At 39.6% G+C, this 21,385-nt stretch overlaps 1 pseudogene; it reads left to right on the top strand.

The window, feature by feature from the left end:
• The first annotated feature begins 8,094 nt into the window (after positions 1 to 8,094).
• On the top strand, positions 8,095 to 9,193 carry LOC134209353 (probable very-long-chain enoyl-CoA reductase art-1; annotated as a pseudogene).
• Positions 9,194 to 21,385: the final 12,192 nt, after the last annotated feature.

Genomic DNA, 21,385 nt, shown 5'->3' with positions numbered 1-21,385 from the left:
TCGACTATGAGACAATTTCTATATGGACCCCAGGGTCTACTATAGGCGAATTCAGTCAGACTTTAAATGTTAATCAACGAATAACGTCGTGTATTTGGGTTTTATATGTTATCGTGAAGAGGGATGCAGAACTTGTTTTAGATATCAAGCAGAATTAATATTTGAAAATGTTACTCCTTATAACAGGAGAGCAAAAATCAGGGCATTTTACCCTAGTGTAGTGTGGACGTTCCGCTTCTCTTCTACATGGGCAGAACAAATAATTAGTTCAGTGTAGGGTATGATGGGACAAGATGGGTCGCCTAAGGCAAACCCTGAGATATCTCAAAACAAGAAACATATTAATTCAACTTTCAACATGGATCTATAAAAATAGCTCATAATCTGTGGCTGGGGTATGAAGATAACTAAACCATCTTTTCCATTTCAGTCATTAAGGTAGAAGTCTATTTTCTGTACAATCCAAAAAATGGCGAGGGTAAGATAGGTCAACAGCGGGGCAAGATGGGTCACCTTTAAATACTGCAATTATGTTTTATTCCCAATATTGATTACACACAGATGAGGTAACTTTATTGCCGTATGGTTATATTGAATAAAATTAAGTTTAAACGCCTGGATGATGAAATGGCTCTACATTTAAAAATGTCTAAATTCTTATAATACAAGCGTAAATCTAAAGTATATAACTCTTAAAAACAAAAATAGACATTTCAATAAGCAAATTAACATCATTATGTCAAAAGCATAAATGATTAAACCAGCATGGAAATATGTTTGAATACGAACTATGCCCTTCAGTATCCTTACTCTATCTACCCATTTGTAAGTTCACGTTAGAATGTCTAATTTTTCGATCAAATTTATTTATTTCAACGCAGTTAGTTTAACATCACCTACATTACTTATAATACGTTCACTATGTTACTATATGTCACTATGTTACTAATGTTTAAATTTCACATTGCTCGACGAGATTACACATTTTGTAGAAAGTATGTTCGCATAGAAACAATGATGAAAATATTTTACCTTGCCATACTCTGCAAAATATTTTTTTTTTTTTTTTCCTTTATTTGAGAGATTTCAGCCTTGGGCTGGTTCATCTCTTAAAAGTGAAAAATGAGAATATTACACTTTCTTAAATTTGATTCATTAGTTCTGCATCTTGTAGGAATCTGAAGAAGGGCTGCAATGCGTGATGGGTCATCTGTCAGGGCATCCTGATACTCCCGGAGATTTCATGATGAATTCGCGATTCTTGGTAACGAGACGAGTTGCATATAGTATTCACGGTTTAATGCATTGCAGACATCACAGACGTTTCTAAAACTCGCAGCATTGCTCATGTTATGGGACTTTTTTGTGTGCCCTGTTCGTAATCGAGAAAGTATGATCTGCTGTCGATGCTGTGTGGAGATCTGCCCATATTCTGGTTTCCCCTTTGGTCGATCTAATGAAGTGCATTCTTGGTTGCAGCCATTCTATATTCCATCTATCTGAGTCCTTTCATGATCAGTTTTTTATATCTTGCGCTGGAGCTTCTCTGGTATAAAGTCTTGCTGATCTACCGACCCGGCAAGAGGAATTATCTGCGTTTTCGTTGCCTTTCACTCCGCAGTGTCTGGGATCCAAATAGCTGTTCCGCTAGGTGCCAACTGTCCTGGATCCGGGATGTTTGCTGTTTCAGAGAGTAGGCGGTCAGGACACTGGCAGGTCTAAGAAAAACTGCGTTGTTTATCGGTAGGTATGCAAGCTGCCACAAGAATAGCAGCTGCTTCGGCGGAAAAAATGGTACATGGAACTGGAAGTTGATAGGAAATACCCGATAATGCGTCGATACACCTATTCCCACGTTTCCTCCGCTCGAGATCCATCCGTATAGCGAATTTGGTGATTGACATATTTTGAATATTGTAACTCAGTACGGATCTTACTAGCGCCGAAGAGTTGGATCCGGCCTTGAACTTTTTTAATTGCCATGTCGACAAGTAGTCTGGGAATCCAGCTCCTACTACCGCACATAGACTGGCTACCGGCGGGGAGCTCTTGGTTGGCAGAGATTCTCAAGTCTGTTCGCCTCCTCCAGGAGAAACTCCTTCCAGTGATCAGTAGTTTTTCGACGAAGCTAACGGCTCTTTTTACGTACAATGGTGATAAACTTATCGAAGGTAGTCTTCCCTTTCTACGCAGGCTGCCATTCCGGAGTAAGGAAGCAGACCTGATGTGATTCTAATGGACTGAGTGGAAACAGGGAAAGCACCAGCTTGTCGGAGCTGAACAGGCCAATTCGATGCCATATGTTGGTCGAGATCGATCACCGCCTTGCTAACACGCATCGATCCGATCGATTCGTTGCATGTGTCTTCTGGCGAGCGTTCGTAGTAAGATTGAGTCTAGATTGGCATTTCTCCTTTACTTCGTTGGAAATGTTCGTTGAAGGATAGGTGTCGATCTGTCGTACCCCAGTACTCGAATCGATTTTCTAAAGGCGGATCCTACCATCGATGTGAATGGAGAATGAAGGACTCGATGATTGGACGGACATACGTGAGTGTAGCACATTTTCCACGCTCAGGGAGGAAGCCCACGGAGGTGGTCCACCGCAACACTGCATTCAAGGCTTATGAAGTTTCCTTCGAAGAGCTTTACGGTGCATCCCACAGAGCAGGACGATGTCATCCGCATATACAAATATATGTATTTCTTTTGGCGAGTTCGAAATACTCCGTTCATTCGAACGAGAAACGGGTGACGCTATGACCGACCCTGTAGCGCCCTATTTCTTCTCGGAAGTGATTCAGGCAGTTGTTTCCAATGCATGCCGGAAAGAACGATTCTGAAGAAAATTTTTGAGAAAGTGCATAATATGTCCTTGAGGCCCCATTCTTGCAGCTGGGCTAACATCGAGGCATCCAGGCTCGATTGTAAGCCTTGCTTTATCAACGTGGCAGAAGTTCTGCGTGTGTTCGCTTCATTGGCATCTCAGGTACTTGATTGAATAGCAAAATATGCTGTCCATGTCCGGGTCGGAGGCGTGCTGCCGATGGTCCAATATGATCGTTATTTTCAAGTAATGAATTAGCGGCGATTTACTATCCTCCATCACTTTGCGGATTACAATTCGTGAGCGAGATCGGCTAAAATCTTTGGTTTTCTCTACCGCATGTGCCATGTTTCTGGTTAGGACAACCAGGCTGTGTTTCCAACTGTTCGGGATACAGTTACTTTCCCATAAATCGTTAAGATGCCGCTAATGTAATCTTGCAACCGGTGGTAATTTTTTAGGAATTGGGTACCCTACATCGTCAGGACCGGTTGATCGTCCGTTAATTTGGCCAAAGCAATTCAGTTCTCGGAGGCGAAATGGCTGATTAATCTCTAAACACTCTACATCTTCCAATATTGTATATCATTCAGAGGTTGCGATCTTATTTAATACGACGAAAACGTTCATCATGTCCTTCTAGTGCTGAGAGAGATGCGAAGTATTCTCCCTGCATTAGCGATGGTGTCCGGATCCGTGTAATCGTTCCTTGCTTTATTGCCATTCCGCGGGATTTGCCTTACCACTCAAAGAATTGACTTTGTTCCAGAGGTCGCTGGTCGTTTTGATTGGCGTTAATGCTGTTCGAAAATTTTCCAGGCTTGCTTTTTAGCATCACGATTATTTGGCGACATTCGTTTCGCTTGGCTCTAAAGTCAGCGAGCGCTTGTTCCTTCATAGGATGGTCCATCGAAAGTCGTTTGCCTCCTCAAAGCCTTTCTTCTAGCCTTCACTGCCTTGGTATCGGTGACCACCACTAAGTGATTTAGTTCCCGGTTTTGAGCTGGTTTTGGGGATTGCGGATAGAGCTGCTCGGTGAAGGATTCTACGAGTCTGGATTTCGTTCCGTGCGGCGTTCAACAGGAGATCAGTAACAGACTCCTGGAAGAGAGTCCAATCGGCAGTTATATTTCCATTTGTGTTGCGTGATATTTCTAATGGCATCTTGTCTGAGGGAAATCAGCAGGGGTAGTGATCACTGCCCATGGTGTCATCCTCAGCGTTCCAGAGCAGTCTGTTGACCACATTTGCGCTGGCAGAAAGCCATCAACTGAAGTTCTCTTTGTCCACTGGTGTATGTAATTGACCCGTCGTTGAGGACAATGAAATTCAATGCCTCTACTTGCATTAAATTGGATCCTCTGGTGTTAACTTTGGGACTACCCAATGCGGATGGTGACCATTTGCATCCCCGAGGAAGGGGCCATTCAAGCCCTGAGAAGTTCTGGGTATCTTTCAGATGTGAATTTTGCCACGGGAATGGCGGATAAGACCGTTATTGGTGATGGATACTCTGTTTGACTGCCACGATGGGAGATCTGTGGGCAGCTGGATGGTAGTGAAAGGGGTGGTGTCAGGACTCTATGGCCGCCAGTGAAAAATATTTTCTTTGTGAGAACCCACTGGTATTGTCCTCCCATGTACGGTTTAGTCCGTTGATAGCTCAGTGGATTTCTTGAATTGCCAGAATAGTGGGTTTGTAGTTTTGCAGACGAATTCTCCAGATCTGGCGGATTATTATAGTAACCATAATATTCCACTACGCAAGGCAAAGGGGATCTTCTAGTTCTGAAAGCGGCAGGTTGTCTTGAGCGATACAGCGGGGGTCTGTATTTTGGTGGTGTGTGGAATACAGGGCTGGAGAAGGATGTTGCAGATTCATTTGACGCTATGGTGGCGGCATTTTGTGATGCTGGTTTGCGGTTGTTCACTCTTGTTTTTGTGATGACAAAGCCGGTATGAGAGGATGATGTTCGTTTGGTAGGACTGATATGGAGGCCATTCTGAGCTGCAAAAATGACCGATTCGTGGGGAGACCTGCAGTGCCCATGAGGGGCGGCAACGGTGTCCCAATGTGCGACCTTTCGCCTGCCATGAGTCCTATTCTGAGAATCCGTTGGGGCATCTGGTGGGATAGGGGTTTATGACCACCGAATGGTTGATTTGAATGGGATAGCATTGGTTAATAATCGTCTCCCAACTGCACTTACTGACGAACACCAGGGTTACCCTTCAGTTCAGTGGCTAGGGATATTCTGCTGGTATAACGGGTTTAATTGTTCCTGTCCATCGATGTCAACATGGGGGAGGTGAGGTTATCACGCGACCCATTTCATCACATGAATGTGTTTGACATTTCCTTCCTGGAAATCCGGTGGGGGAAGTGAGGTTATCACACGACCCATTTCGTTCATGGATGTGTTTGACATTATCTTCGAAATCCTTGTAGGGGAGTGAGAGTTATCCGCGACCCGATAAGCATTCATTAATTTTTATTTTGGATGCGGCTAACGGGAACTGATTAGAGATTCTTGATCCTGGCTGACTATGACCATCAGCTTTTTATCAGCTTCATCGGGTATATGAGCTCCGAATTCAATAGGTGACTGCTGCTGTTTTGTTGATTGCTATTGTTGAATCGTCTTCTTGATTTTGCTTGTTGAGTTTTTCGACTCAATGTGCTTTTGGGATACATTGTAGAAATGTAGAAGGGTTGGGAGTAAAGGAAAGCAGTGACTAGGACGATCATTTAAGACGCGTTCATTCTCCTCGCCGGACGGTTCGATTAGGCTGATCATAGTCATCGGAGGCGAACGTTCGTCCATTGTGTTGAAGGTGTCGGGGATGGTTGGGAGATGTAGTTGGTTTGGGAAAGATACATATCTTCTGTGTCGGAAATATACATAGCTGAGTTATCGGGCTTCGTCCGTTTCTTCTGACTCAAGGCTGTTTGTTACTGCAAGTTTCTTTCTCAGTTTTGGCTTGGCTCCTGTGTCTAATGTTCAGTAGATTGATTAATGCTCGGATTTACATTGCGGGAGTTTTCGGCAATGGAATCCGAAAATGTCTTCGTTGATACTGACGATGTATTTTGTTGGGCGAGGGATTGAGGATGCTTTCTCGGATTTTTGCTTTTCTTTTTGTTTTCGCTGGTGCAGGATGACTGGTTGGAGGAGCGTAAAGTTCTTAGCATCGTTCTCGTTCCTAAGGGCATGGATCTGCTCATCTTTCTTCGCCGCTGATGATTCAGTGAGGACACCCTAGCGACGAGGTCTTCGATGTGCCGTGCTTCCTCACGGTGTCATAATCTAGAGCTCTTTGGATGGTCTCTTCAGGATGAATCCTTTGATCTCGGCAATCTATTTGACTTCTCAGATCGGATATGAGACTTCTGAGACCCTGGAAGCTCATTGGTGATGTTCGAGATTGATCAGCCGCGATGAAGTTTGAAATGCCGAATCGTCGCATCTTTTTTCAGTCATTTGGCTAGAAATCAACTTGGGCTTTGGTCTGATATTGGTTTATCGCTTACCGAAAAACGCGCCAGCAGAGCGGACACCGGTATTTGCCTCAAGATCTTCCTTGCTTCGTGATATTGGATGTGGTCAACCCTTATGTGCTGGATAGCATCTTCCGATTGGTATGCAGGGCACCTTCTGCTTCCTATGCATGGCCGTCGGATTTGCAACGTAGCCAATAAAGTAGCATTGGTACCGCTCCCCATCGACGACTGTGTGTAGCTGACCACAATTACCACGTCATGTTTTCCTGCTTGCATCTTAGCTTGGTGTGACCGAATTGGTAACGATTGGTAGCACATCATTGGTGCGGGGTAGTAGGGCCGAGTCTTTATTCTCCTTATAACCGATATCTATGTGTTCGGGACGTGTGTTGTTCCACTGACGGTGTAGTATTACCAAGTGGGAGTTGAGTTCTCTCCCTCGTTGGTCTTCCGGGTAATACGTTTAACATCAATTATGTTTTGGTCTCAAGCATGCCAATATTTCTTCCTCTTCGTGGATCTTCAAAAGCGCCTGGCAACTTATTACAACGGGTGAGAATTCAGTCCTGGTGGAGGGTTACTTTAACCATTGTGCCGTCATTTAAGTGGGTCATGGAGAGCAGTTTATCGATATGCTGTTTACTCCTAATAACTTTGAGTGCGAAGAACGTCCCTGCGCTTCGGAAAAACCCCTCTATCCTACCGTTGATGAATTTTCGATTGATTGCCTTACCACGAAAGGATGATCAGGCATGCTAGATTAACTGATTCCATTTTTTCAATATAACTTCCCATGCTTGCCGAGCAGGTCCATATACGAAGCAAACATGCTCAGCGTATGTTCCGTCTATGTAGCTGGGAATCCCTCCTCAGGATCATTTATGAGGGTGGAAAACCCGCATCTACCGACATTGTATTGTGTGGACAATTGTCACTATGAAGATTACAAGCTTTCGAGCGCTAACCGTCAGTTCAAATGATATAACTTGCATTAAGGTGCCGAACAAGTATATGGCACTGATTTTGATTACTTCTGCGATGGAACAATGGCTCACTTTAATCTATTGTTATGCGAGTTGAAACGGGTAAAATGTGATATATTATTTCGACCGATAACTATGATTAAACGATTCGATACGCCGCGAATTTTGGACGATTCGGCGCGGTGGAATCAATAGTTATGTACGTTCGCTAACTAAGAAAGGTCGCGACGGTGTGAAAATAAATCCAGCGAAAGACACAACCGCATGTATCGAGTATCTCTGGATGACAGCTCTACCAAAAATAAAATTTTATCATCAATCAGTGATAATAGTAGAACCAAATTATTCCTCCTACAAAGTCATAATCACCACATTAAAATGTCACGATGCCTAAAACGGCCCCTGACCCATCTTACCCCGTGACCCATCTTGCCCCGCCTAACCCTACTATATTTGGTTTTACGTAGTTTACGTCGAGCAATCGTGTCTTGTATATAAACTCAATTTTTTTTTATTTTATTAAAGATCTTTAATAGTTATTCAAGCGACACTCAAATCTAGCTTTAGCAGCACCTCTCACTATGTGAGGGACCACACTGTTCAGCAGCTGGAGCCAGCCCATATATACACCATGCTCACCCGTGGTTAATAATGAGTAATTCCTGAAACTCACGATTATTGAACTCGTTAATGGGTGATACCAGAAAAGTAGACAATCAATAATGCTTAAATCGCGCTATGTAAGAGTTGAATTAACAGTATTGAATGGTTTAATAGTCTCCATGGAATTGGAATATTGCCGGTGAGTTTCCGAGTCGATTGATAAAAATCCCGAAATCACCGAAGATAAAAACTATTAGATAACGGTAAAAATCTTTCTAAGTTTGAGACGGTTTCGAATTTGGAAATTTTTGTTTTACACCCTGTCGAGCCTTCCCCGTATAGACGTTGAATGAAGTGAAGATACTACCCTTGATACTACCTTTTCCGTATTTAGCAAAACACCTTTTTGGTTCGAATGAGTTCAAAATCAGTTATGGATTACTATAAAAAATTGCTAATATTTTTCTTTTTTATTCCCACACGGTAGATGACAGTCTACAGGCAGGCTTCTTACTCACTAGTCTTTGATGGTTCTACACATAATGATGTATTCTTCTCCATTGGACTCGGTCACAGCTAATCACTTCCAATCTTGCAGAATCTAAAAATGTTTCATCATTCCAATGTCGTTACAGCGTTGCTGCGATCTGCTGGGTTGCACATTATGCGAAACGCTTGCAGGAACGCTCTTCGTTCATCGCTTCTCCCACGCTACAATGCCGTTAATCTCTTCAAAAACTGTGGATACTATTGGGCGTTTGCCGGTTACGTTGCGTATCGTGAACCACCCTCTCTTCACCAGACAAACACACGATTCTGTTACCGGGACTTGCAGGGATTCATTGTAAGTTGAGATCTCACCTCCTGTGAGTTATTTGATCATTACTACAATTGTATTTTCAGGTTAGTGAATTGGGCGAATTTCTCCATACATGTTGAAATCTAAAGACCAGCAGGTTCCACAGTTCGTAAAATTCCAAAACCAGATGGCAATCGCTGGACTCAACTGTTCAAGTAAGTTCAGCTGCACAACTTTTACGATTAGGTTTCGATGATGTAACTTTTATTATTATTACTTCCAGCTTCGTCTCCTGTCCAACTACACGTACAGTTTCTGTCCTGGTTATCGTTCTCGTGATGACTACCTGCGTTCCGGCGCCTGTTCACCGCCGGCATGTACCAGATGACGGTATGGGCCATCGGAAAGCACAAAGACTACAAGAAGATTTCAAGAAGTTATCCCAAAGAGGTCAGGCTATTCTACCTTTTGCCATCTAATTTTAGCGTCGACCGCGCGATGATTTATTATGATTGATTGAGCATTTCAATATATTTTTTGTTTTCGTTCTTCGATAATAAAGGTTAAGGTTTTCTAGTACTAGAACGAGATTAATGGCTTTAGATCTATTGGTAGCGGTACAAATTAAAATACGTTGTGAGGATATTGTAAAGACTTAATATCGGTGATTCAATCTTAACTTCATAAATGACGAAATTCGTCGTTAAGCTACCACCATTCCTAGCTAGTTGAATAATTTGTTCTTGATAGTAAAAAATCTATAAGCCACAAAAGATTATAAGACCTAAAGACATCACTATTGTTTAAAAAATAGTGAAGTACTAACTGTTCGACGTAGAAATTTGACATTTATTTTTAATAAGTCATTGTACTATGACGATGGCATGACTTGAAATATAATGTCTTCTTAAAACCAAATATATATGTTTCTTTGTTATTATGCAGAGGGGTCACATTCGTTTTGTCAATTGTTGACTTAGTTCTAAAATACAACAATAAACAAATTTTCAACCCAGAGATGATGATGCCTTTCTCGATTCTAACGTTTCGAAACGCAGAAAAACACGTAAAGAACAGATCAACACAATTTGGTGAGTCAGAGTTTCTAACACCTTGAGCATATAGCTGTTATGAATCAGATTCATAGGTGCATGGTGCATTAGTAATATTCCGAATCCAGTTCCCCATAATGTTATTGTCTATCCGGTAAAAATTAAGTGAACTTTTACTACCGAAGATGAATTTTCTCGAATACGGAAAATCTGCCAAAATCGGAAGTAGTTCGTCGATTTGCGTAAAGGTGCGCTTAACAACGCATCATTTAGTTTGAAATTAAAACTTCAGCAGTACGTTCGGTACGGAATTACCTCTTTCAATTCTAAATGGATTCTACCGTTACGTCGACAATACTTAAACCCTAACTTAGAGGGATGCGCTGTTCTCGTTCAGCGGAACACAGCGCACTACCTACCTGGTGCTACTTGGGGAGGGTCGTTAAGCCCTTGGACATAGTCCCTACTGCCCCAGTCGGACAATGTGCCTCCCAATTGTAAACAATATACATTCAAGATTAGTTAATTGACAACGGATGCTTAACTCTCGCCATGGAAGCATCCGAAGAGCAAAACAGACGAAGCGGTGTTGAACAATTAATTTTTTTAATATTGAAGGACCATCGAGTTGGAGGAGGTATCGCGATGGAAACACATTAATATTTTTTTTCAAAATATCAAACACTTCTCATACCTACCTGGATGCCTGGTTGGCTACAGCTTCGATACATCTATGCCTGGTGTATTGAAGGCTCCATAATCGTCGATCTTGGGCGATGTTCTCCAGTTTTCCCGATCGTTCAGGGTCCTCGGGTCGATTCACCGCGTGCAGCCAGCGTGTTCGTGGCCTTCACGAATCGCCGGCCCCTATCTGGTTCTCTGTTGAATGTTTTCGCTATTCTTTCTTCCGACATTCGCACTAAGTAATGCCCATGAAGTCTGTCGCATTTTAAACGATTCACAATATTTTCTTCTTTGTATCTTGATACAGCTCATGATTCATGCGTCTGCGTCACACACCATTTTCTAGTTTCCCTCCGAGCATTGTACTTTTCGCTCGAAAACCCCGAAAGCTGTCCATAAAGAGCCACTGTTAGAATCAGAGTTTTGTATAGAGCAAATTTCGTTTCCGTCACACCAGATCTCCAGAGCGCAGTGCATATCAACAATAAATTCGAAAGTGCATCATTCTTCTAATCCGTCTAAGGTCATAACGAGATTGATACTTCGTCTGCAATGAATCCTGATTTCAAGCCATCAGTGCTGTACGTATCAGTCTAATCAGTTTCGCCAGGAAAACCATGTTCGGACATTATCTGCCACAGCTCATTTCTCTTCACTGAATCGTACGCTGCTTTGAAATCAATGAACAGATGGTGAGTCTGCAAGTTGTACTCCCGGAATTTATCAAAGATCATTCGCAAATAAACATCTGATCCGTCGTTGATCGGCCCCACGAAAACCTGTCTGGTATTCGCCGATGAAGGACTCCTCAAGCGGACTCAGTCTGTTAAACAGGATACGCGACAGGATTTTGTACCGAGTTCAGAAGGGTGATCGGTCTGTAATTGGCACACTCTGGTCTGTGCCCTTTCTTATAGATTGGGCATATAAGGCCATCCAAACACTTCTCATATCATGTAGAAATATGGTGAAGAGTGAGATGTACGAAGTGAATGGCGAAAAGTGAGAACTAAGAAGTGAGGATTGAGATGTTCCAGTGAGTACAGAGTAGTGAAAAGTTAGTACTGCTAAACAGGTAATGTACAAACTAGATGATGTTTTTAGCAACAAATGAGAAGTGAGGAGTGAATGGTGAGAAGTGAGATGCGATAATTGCGAAGTAAAAAATAAAAAGAGTGGCAAAATATAATATAGAAAAAAGAAGCAAGAATAAAGAAGAAATGAGGAAGGAGGACGAAGGAAGAATTGAGAAGAACGAAGGAAAGAAGAAGAGAGATGGAAGAAAGAATATATAAGAAGGAAAAAGGAAGAAAGTAGGGGGAAAAGATAAGAGGTAAGGGTGAAGGAAAAGGAAGACGGGAGAAAGTAGCATGAAGAGGTAAGGAGGAACAAGAAAGAAGGCAAAAGATTAAGGAAGAAGAAAAGGAACAATAAAGAAAAAAGAAGGAATTTGGTAGGAATATAAATTAATTTCACAATTTTCAGCTCTTGTATCCCACTTTCCATTTGTCACATCTCACTTCTTACTTCTCATTTATCACTTTTCACTTCTCATTTCTCACTTCTCGCTACTCATTACTCACTTCCCACTTCTCAATTCTCCCTCCCTCCTTCACGCATCACTAGTTACTTCTCATTACTTACTTTTCACTACTAGTAATCTAAGTTTTTCCAAAAGACATTCGGTCAAATGGCCCGAAACAATGAATATCAACCATGAGAACTGTATCTGCCAAATTCGAGTTCTTCTTCTTCTTATTGGCATTACATACCCCCACTCTGGGACAGAGCCGCCTCGCACTTAGTGTTTAAGCACTTCACAGTTATTCACTGCGAGGGTTCTAAGCCATGCTGTCATCGTGTTAGCCTCATTCTCTGAATGCAAAATGGTAATCTGGCTTAGAAACCTCGCAGTTAAAACTGGGAAAGAAAAGAAAAGAGAAAGAAAAGAATGGAGTTAACTGTCAAAACGCGCCGCTGCACTCATCATTAATGGGCCTTACTCCCCCCTGGACCGGGCACGCTTCCGTTCATACTTCGATGATTGGAAACGGTTTGTTTTTCTTTTTTCTCCAGATGAGAATGCACCATAAACATAGGGCTGGTAGCGACCAGAAGCCACTCAAAATAGTGACTTTAGTGAAAGCTGACGAAAAAGGGACCAAATAGTGACTTTCAGTTGCAGAAAAGTGACCAAATAGTGACTTCAATTTCAATTGCAAGTTCGATGAGACGAAATCAAGCGTTCTTGGGTCGAGGGAAGATTATTTTTCGTAATTTGTGGAGACACCTTTCCTCACCACTCTTTTCTCTTAGAACGAACTCAGAGGAGAAACGAAAATCGTCTTGCTAACTTTTATCACTAGAGACTAAGTAAAATTGCCCTCTCTTTAACCCCACGGAAAATTTAATCAAAATCAGTAAAAAGCAGACAACTCAAAACTTTTTCAAGGAAATCAAATTTTACGCCAAGTGAGTGAGCGAAATATGGTTATCACTCTTAGGACACTCCTCACGGAATCAAAATTTGAAAGTATTCCGTTTTCAAGGGCACCACTCGATTAAGAAGCAACGCACAACTGTCATTTTATAATATCAGATTGGCTCGTCGCAGTATGCGTAAAATTATAAGCATCACAGTACTTCGAAATTTGGATTCCGTGAGTACAAACTGTTTTTTCCTGAAAATTATTTCTCGGCGAAAATCTGCGTGAATGAACATTCTCTTCTCGTGAATGGTGAAAATTACGATCATTGGATTAGCTGAACACCTACTTTAAGAAAGATGCAGAACTCTACGTTATCATGGGTTTCACGGATGTTTTGGAATTTTGATGAGACATAAACAACAGTAGGATCGTTTTGGTTGAAAACGATACCAAAATTATGAAGATTCATGTAGAATGAGCCTGGGTTTGAACGCTCGACCTCTTGCTTGTAATGAGGACCATGCTCTCAAACTTTTAAATATTTTACTCCAAAATATGCCGATTTTCCGACTTGCTGTCGTATTCTGAACGATTTTTGCTATAGAATTCAGACATGCAATCTTCAAAGTTGGGGAGACTTGATCGCATTTCTATGATATCTACTCAATAAATATATTTTTTCTTGAATTTTTAGGCAAATTTTTATATGGATGCCTAATGAGGCATAAAGTCTCCTCAAATCGAGGCAACAACTCAAAATCCAAATATCCTGAAATTGTGGTAGAATGATGGCATTTTTTCAGTGAAGATCATTTAGCATGTTTATGGATTGTGCTGTGAAAAATGATAGCATTTGGTCATTATTGGGAGGAATTGTTCTAATTTGCTTGGCCACTAAAACATCTTCAGGAGGAACAAAACACAGTAAATAATAGAGTAAATAAGGTTGTCAATTAAAAATAACTCCCACATAACGATAATTTATTTAGAGGATCTATTATAAAATACGCTTCAATACTACTTTACTGCCCACAGAAAACAAATGCTTACACAGGCATGAATAAAATCATGAAATCATGAATCAGGTCAGTTCATGAAACCATGATTATAATTCATGATTTCAGGAACATTATTCATGGTACTAGGCACCCGCATAATGAAAAACAACATGTTATATGGTCAGAATCATTATTACGATGTAAGATATAGCTTCACAGTTTACGTTGCGGTTATCGAATACCGATCGATTCAACCATAACTGCTCGACATCATCACTAAATGTTAACATATAACATGTTGTCTCAAAAATTTCTTTATTTCCTGCATTATATGTCAACATTTTATCATACTGTTGAGCGAAAATTTTGCGCGAAACAGACGATTTTTATGGTGACATAACTACAACCATTCAACATATTGTTATTTGTCAAATAACCTACCAAACTGTTAAAACTTTATATGACATTGTTCATTTACAGTTGTCAACAGTAAGGATACTGATTGTCGACCGCACAGGAAAATATCCATGTACAGTTTGTAACTATGCGGGCAATCCTCATCAGTCGACAGTATGCATAACCGGATTATATTCGAACACTTCATTCCCAAGAAGTGAGAACGACTGAGAGGTAGCACGCGGACTCTCGCTCAGTGTACTCGAGTTCAAATCCCTGTTGAACTTTTATTATTCTGTCGATCTAAACAAAATTGTAACGCATTGGTTTGCGTTACGGAAAATATATCATGAAATCATGATTTATATTCATGATGTGCATAGCATGAAAACACGACGGATTCATGGAATCATGAATTACTTTCTCATTTCTGGAAACGGATTTTACCCAAATATGTATTTTTGGTTGATTTTGTAAATCTTTGTCAATCCTCCCACAAACTCAATCATTTCAGCTTACCACAGATAAGCAAGACAGTAAAGCCTATTTTACTGTTGTGGGATTAGATGCATTTAATTGAGCTTTGTGAATGATTCACAGGCTTTTTACAAAATGAACAAAAATGCGAGTGTTACAAACATGTGATCATGGGCAATTTAGTTCTTCGTAAAACAGGGAGAATCAAGTCTCCCACCTTCCCCTACTGCATAATGTATGAGTTTAAAAAATTGGAAACCACAGGTCTCTTGCTTGCATAACTGTACATATACCAATTTATATTTAATTGTGACGTAAAACACTTCAATTAGCTACTGGTGAAAATGCCAATAAGAGCAGCGAGTTAAATGGCTGGCGATGTTTCAGAGTGATCATTTATCCAAGATCCGTAATTTTATTTCCACCATGAACAATGGATGGATACGATGGATACATAAAGCTTTATAAAAAAATCTTAGTCAATAGTTTTAAAATAGTTGAAAATAGTGACTTTTGCGAAAAAAGTGGCTTTAGTGACTTGAGGCCGAAAATCCGACTTAATCCACCTACAGTGAACGCAACCCTTCTTACACTTTTGAATGGTTGTGTGTGCTGATATTACAATTTCTTATATGACCTTCAATGAGTATAAAATATGATATCATCATGCATATCGATTTCATAAATAAAGGGATAAAAGGATATTTCTGGAAATTTAACAATTTTAAAAATACAAAAGACTGCAGATTTGATTTGCTGCCTTAAATGGCAATATTACAGCTTCTGTTTAAGCCCAAAGAGTTCAAATCGGGTCATAGACGGCTGAGATATTGGTGTAAATTCTTCTTAATCTGAAAATATGTCTCATATTCGTATTTCACGATATCTCTGAAACCGAATTTCCATGCAGAAAAAAATTAATGGGTCCAATGACAAAACATAGCTTCCGTTTAAATAAAATCGCACAAATCGTCCAAGGACGACTGAGATCTTGATGGGACATATTTACCAATGTGTGAAGTTGATACGTCTAATGCTTTATGTTCGTATTTCAGAGATATCTCCAGACCAATGTCTAATTGCAAAACAAAACACAATGGGTTCAATGCAAAGTCATAGCTTTCGTTTAAAGATAAAATCATCAAATTGGTTTACAGACGGCTGAGATATTTATATGACATTATTTTTGTTAGTTTTCTGAAATACACTTCATGTTCGTATTTCTCATATCTCTGGAACCAAATGTCCGATTACAAAAAAATGAACTTGACATACAAAGTCATAGCGTTCGTTTAGTGTTAAAATCGTGCAAATCGTCCACGGACGCTGAGATCTTGATGTGAGATTTTGTAACCACACACATACCACGCACACACACACACATACATACATGTGCTCAGTTCGTCACTGAGTTGATTAGTATATATACAACTTGGGTCTCGAGCCTCGGATAAAAGTCGTTTTTCAAGCGATCTTTATACCCTTCTTAGGGTGTAAGAAGGGTAAGAGACTTTAGTGACTAGCCGAAGAAAGTGACCAAGTACAAAAAGTGACCCGCTACCAGGCCTGAAAACAATTCAGCATCAAGAACGACATTGAACTTGTTTGAGTTTTCAAAAGAGACATCAAACGATGTTTTTTCGAATAATCAAAACCAATCTACACAGAGAAAAATTACCGGTAACACGTTTGTTGTATGAGTGTAAAAATACATCTTTCGAACATATGAGTTTGTTACGTTTTGGTATGAAACTGCGATTATTTTCACACGACCCAAACAGCGCAAAAATTATCGATATTTTCAACATCTTTAAGTCACAACCTTGTTTTTGATTGCACATTCACAAGACTAAACTTAAGTTCTAAGGATGTTTTCAATAACCGACTTTCAACATGGTTCTGTCAAATTGAACACCAAAACAATAATGCCAACACCAAAACAAATAAATTTTATACACAAAACGAATGAAACCAAGCATGCATGAAATGATGAACACCATTTTAATAAAAATTATAAATATATACAAACTGAAGAAATAAATCAGATTTGTTTCAGTCGTCAAAACATTATATGCGGCTCATGTTTCATTGGCTAACTTTTCATTTACTTCTCTAAATTCATGCGCCATTGATTGAAGAAAATATAACTATGCAAAGCATAATTTTGAAACTGATATGTAAACATATTCTCGAATCTGCTAAGGAAAAATAATATGGCGAGTTCTCGGTAAACAACATTGTCGATGAAGAACGTTTATTACATTGATCTTAAAGATGTTGATTACGTTCAAAATGCATCTTTTAGCTAAACTGCTATCATTAGGATATATATTCTTACAAAACAAATGTCAAAAATGAACATGTTCAGACCTTGTTCGTAAAATCTTCCTGTAGATATGTTTTATGTTGTGAAAATGTAAAACGAAACATCTCAAAAAACCAAACAAATGTCAAAAATCGACATGTTATCAGCAAGTTGTGAGAATGTAGTATGAAACTTCTTTTCTGAACAATTGCTATGTTTTTCAAAACATATCATAGCTTTCTGAACATAACATGTTTTGTATTTCATTTTCCCGACTTTTATTCAACATCATTATTAGATCTTCGTTAATAATGATGTTTTCAGTTACAGGTATAGTTTTCACTTAATTTGAAAAATAAATAAATAGAAAACATTTCAGATTCTAAATGTTCTCTAAATGACTCAATCTGGGGTAGCATCAAATGATGTACTAATAATGGTTAATTACATTTCTTTCATAACAACAAAATATGTGAGTTTTTAAATGCTTAGAGGCGATGGTGAACCCGAATGGTGAAAGAGCCGATTTGAAAAATCTCTATTATGTCCAGTTATCGTCAACTCTTACAAGTTAGATTTCGGACGACTTGCGAGAGTTTCAAATTTTAAGTGCATCTGATTTAAAATATTTTTGAACAAAAGAGAATTGTTTGTTTATCGTTCGAATATTTGGTTGAGTTGTACAAGAAAAGGTTGTTATAATGTTCTGAAATAATTTATAAGTTTTTCGGATTATCCACTCAAAGCTAAACACGTCTAGTTTGCTCACTGTCTACAATCGAAAGACACACTTCGATCCCTTTATTCAAGTCTCTGAGCTGTATAACACTTATAAAAAAGGTAACAGGGTTGCACTTGTTCGATGGAATACTACAGTTCTTTCCCTGAAGATTTCAATATAATGATGTGTTACATGTAATCAGTTCACATATTTAAAATGTAAATATCTAATTAATTTAATTTCTGAATTTGATAGTACCCTATCATGACTTCACTTTATTCGAATTAAGTTCATAAAAAATACCAAATTTTCGAATTCATGGTAAAACATGAAATAATCTTAATCTAATTCTGAAATTTACTACTTATTATCAAACTTAAAATCGAACTTGAAAGTTTTCATTTCTCTATTACATTTCACTTCATCGTCACACTTTTTCTTCTTCTTTCGATTGGTTCTAGGACCCAATGATGACACAATATGCCTCATTGCTGCTGAGAATTCTTTTGAATTGCTGCTGATTAATCATTATTTCGCTTTGATTTAGTGTGACTCCTCGTTGCAATTGGACTAAGCCACTTGGTTTTGAGTACGTCTAAGCATCATCAATATCTGTCGGCACTGCAGGGTATCTGAAATCATAGAACTCTTCATCCGAATCGCTTGTTTTCCTGGATCGTTTCTCTGCTGAATCGGCACATGAATTTTTGTCCCCGTTGGTCGTAATGGAATGATGCGTAGTTGATTTCTGTGAGCCTTGATGTTGTATCTGAATTGGTGTTATAATATTCTGTCTTTCCAAAGACTCCAAGTGCTCAATGATTTTATCCTTCAGTTTAAAGGGCACCTCGTAGGCTTTTCGGAACACCGGTCTCTTCTCTTTAAGGACAAGATCCGCCTCAAACCCCATGTGAATGTTGCTGATCGTCGTTCAACTTTAACAGCTACGGAGCTTCGAAAACATTTCTCCATCCTGGGTAGAAAAGATCTAACCATTTCCTACCAAATAGCGGAACGAAGCTGCGATTTCGTCGAGAACAATAAGATGAACTAGATGCTGATATTGTTAACATTTCATTGACAAATATTTTGACAAAATGTTCAACTGCTGCCCGTTGACTACCACTAATCTACTGGTACAATAAGCTACCTGATTTTGGGCAAATGCTTTCTATACATCGCCATACATTACTGTGACTGCCGACCCACAATCAATTTTCATTTTATTCTGTTACTTTCAATCATCACTTCTACAAGACACGGCTAATTATGTCTTCTTCCTGCCAGAAATCATCATGCATGGATAAGCATGTTCCTCTTCTTCCGAGTCTCTGATATTTAACCGCTTAAAATCATAAGTTTCAATTTGCTCTTCGGTTTCTTCTTCTTCTTCTTTTCTACAAAATTGACCGTACGACGATGTGTAAGCTTGAAACAATTTCGTTTCATGACCCTCTTTTTGCAATAATTGCAAATAACATTAGCATGCGGATTTTCTGATCTGTAACCCCGGTTCTCCGGATAGTCCCTTCTCGTTCTATTGTCAAGCTTTCGACCATACATGCTACTAGCCGTTTGTATTCTCTATCTGGGGATCTACTACGACTACGATACCGCATCCATCTCCATTTTGAACTGGTCTACCACTATCATTCCGCATTGCTCTATCGCCAGCTCTATTACCTAAACGATATTTGACAGAGTTTACACTTCTATGTTCATCATCCGCTCTTTTACCTCTTTTGCTGAGCTTCGCAATTCTGTGCGTACAACCAATTCCTCAACCTCTTCCAACTTCATGTTATCCTTCATTAATAAAGTATGTTTTAACTCTTTATCCCTCATCCCGAAAATAATCTTATCCTTAATAGCCTCATCTTTATGCCCACCGAAACCACACTGGCTTGCCAACAACTTGAGAGCTAAAACATAATTTTCCGCAGGTTCATCAATACCTTGCATGCGAGAATTAAATTTATGCCTATACACTGCCGTGAATCGCATATTTGTCCCATATGAATAGGAAACCCAGCAAAGATGGGACAGATATGCGATTCACAGCCTATGTAAGGTTTTGTTTTATCTAACCTTCTTTCAATTTGTTCCCATTTGAGTATAATCGATTGATGCGATGGTAGCTCCCGGAAAAATAAGCTTCACCTCTTCAAAATTACTGGGCCACTGCGTAATAAAGAGATTTTCTTATTGCTGTCGAAATATTCAAAATAAATAAAATATTCATTCTCCATAATCATTGAAACTAGATCCACGCATAGTGATCTACCAGCCGATCAAAGAAGCATAATTAAAGTGTATGCACAGTCTGAAACGGATGAAACGTTATGAAAATCAACCAACTGTGCCCGGCTGGCTTTACTATCTCTTTAATACAGTCCACGGGAGGTTGATTCAGTAGTTTGCTATCACTACCGACAATCAATGCTGCTCACTTTTCCAGCGTCGTCCTCTCCAAGTTACATCTCTCCTCTCCAATCTCTGACAAACCACGGAGTAGAGCGGCTCTCTAGTAATCTCACCAATCGCACATCAACTTAGAGACTTTCTCATTTCCTGCTTTCAGATGGCCCTCAAATATATTCCACTACTTGTCTCTCTATTGTGCTTTAACAGAAATGCTCACTGATATTTAGCTGCAATAGACCAATGCAAGATCTTGACTTAACCTCAATTATTTGACAGTTCACAGAGCTTGTTTACAGGGTGTTAGAATTAAAATCGATTAGCTGAAAATAAAAATCCGTAATTTTCGTTCGAAATCTTTTGATCCGGATATTTTAGTGATATGCTTTGATTCTACTATAAATCCACAGCAGACAACAATATTCTTAATTAATCCAAAACAGTTTTCCGGAAGCTGCTCCAGGAGACAAAGTCCTAAACAAGCTCTGTGAACTGTCAACCTGCGTCATCATGCACTGGTCAATTCTTCGAATAATTCCACCAGAACAAAATGATTTCCCGAACAATGTCACTACTGGCCGCCAAACTACAGGTATTGTTGAACTAAAGTTGGCGGTTACAAAATAGCGCAACTTCGAATACTAAAGGATCACTTTCCACGTTTTAGCTAATTCTACTTAGTTTTAATCAAAGTCACTGTAGCTCCAAGAGTCAAGTGGACTGTATAAACCGAAGGGGCTCAGCGTAAGCTAAATAAAAACGCAACCCAAACGTGAGCTTAATTTGAACTGATGTATTTCCGCTTTTACACTCAAAATATTTAGGTTAATAGGGTGAAAATAATGCGTTACAGAGTTTCATTGACACGGAAACAAATATTTGTATGATCAACATCTTCCCGGCCGTTGAAATGACTTAATTTCAAATTTCAGATGTGTTTCTCTCTCCTCGTCAGCGGCAACAAGCACAAATACTTCACCGCTCGTTTGATGATCGTGTCCTTGGTCTTCAGGTAACCACTCGCACGTGGCCGTCCTTCCCTGGATGCAATTCTAAGATACGTGCAAGATTCCACTGAAGTGGTGGAAGATGGTCGTCAACGATTACACCAAAGCGCCCACCTTGATACTAGTCGTCGTGAAGTCACGTTGTCGTCGTTGAAGTTCTTGAAGATAATCGTTTGACCGG

This window comes from Armigeres subalbatus, chromosome 2 (genome assembly GCF_024139115.2).
Source record: "Armigeres subalbatus isolate Guangzhou_Male chromosome 2, GZ_Asu_2, whole genome shotgun sequence".
Taxonomy (NCBI): domain Eukaryota; kingdom Metazoa; phylum Arthropoda; class Insecta; order Diptera; family Culicidae; genus Armigeres; species Armigeres subalbatus.
The sequence above is the reverse complement of the archived record's forward strand: the minus strand, read 5'-3'. Positions and strand labels throughout refer to the sequence as shown.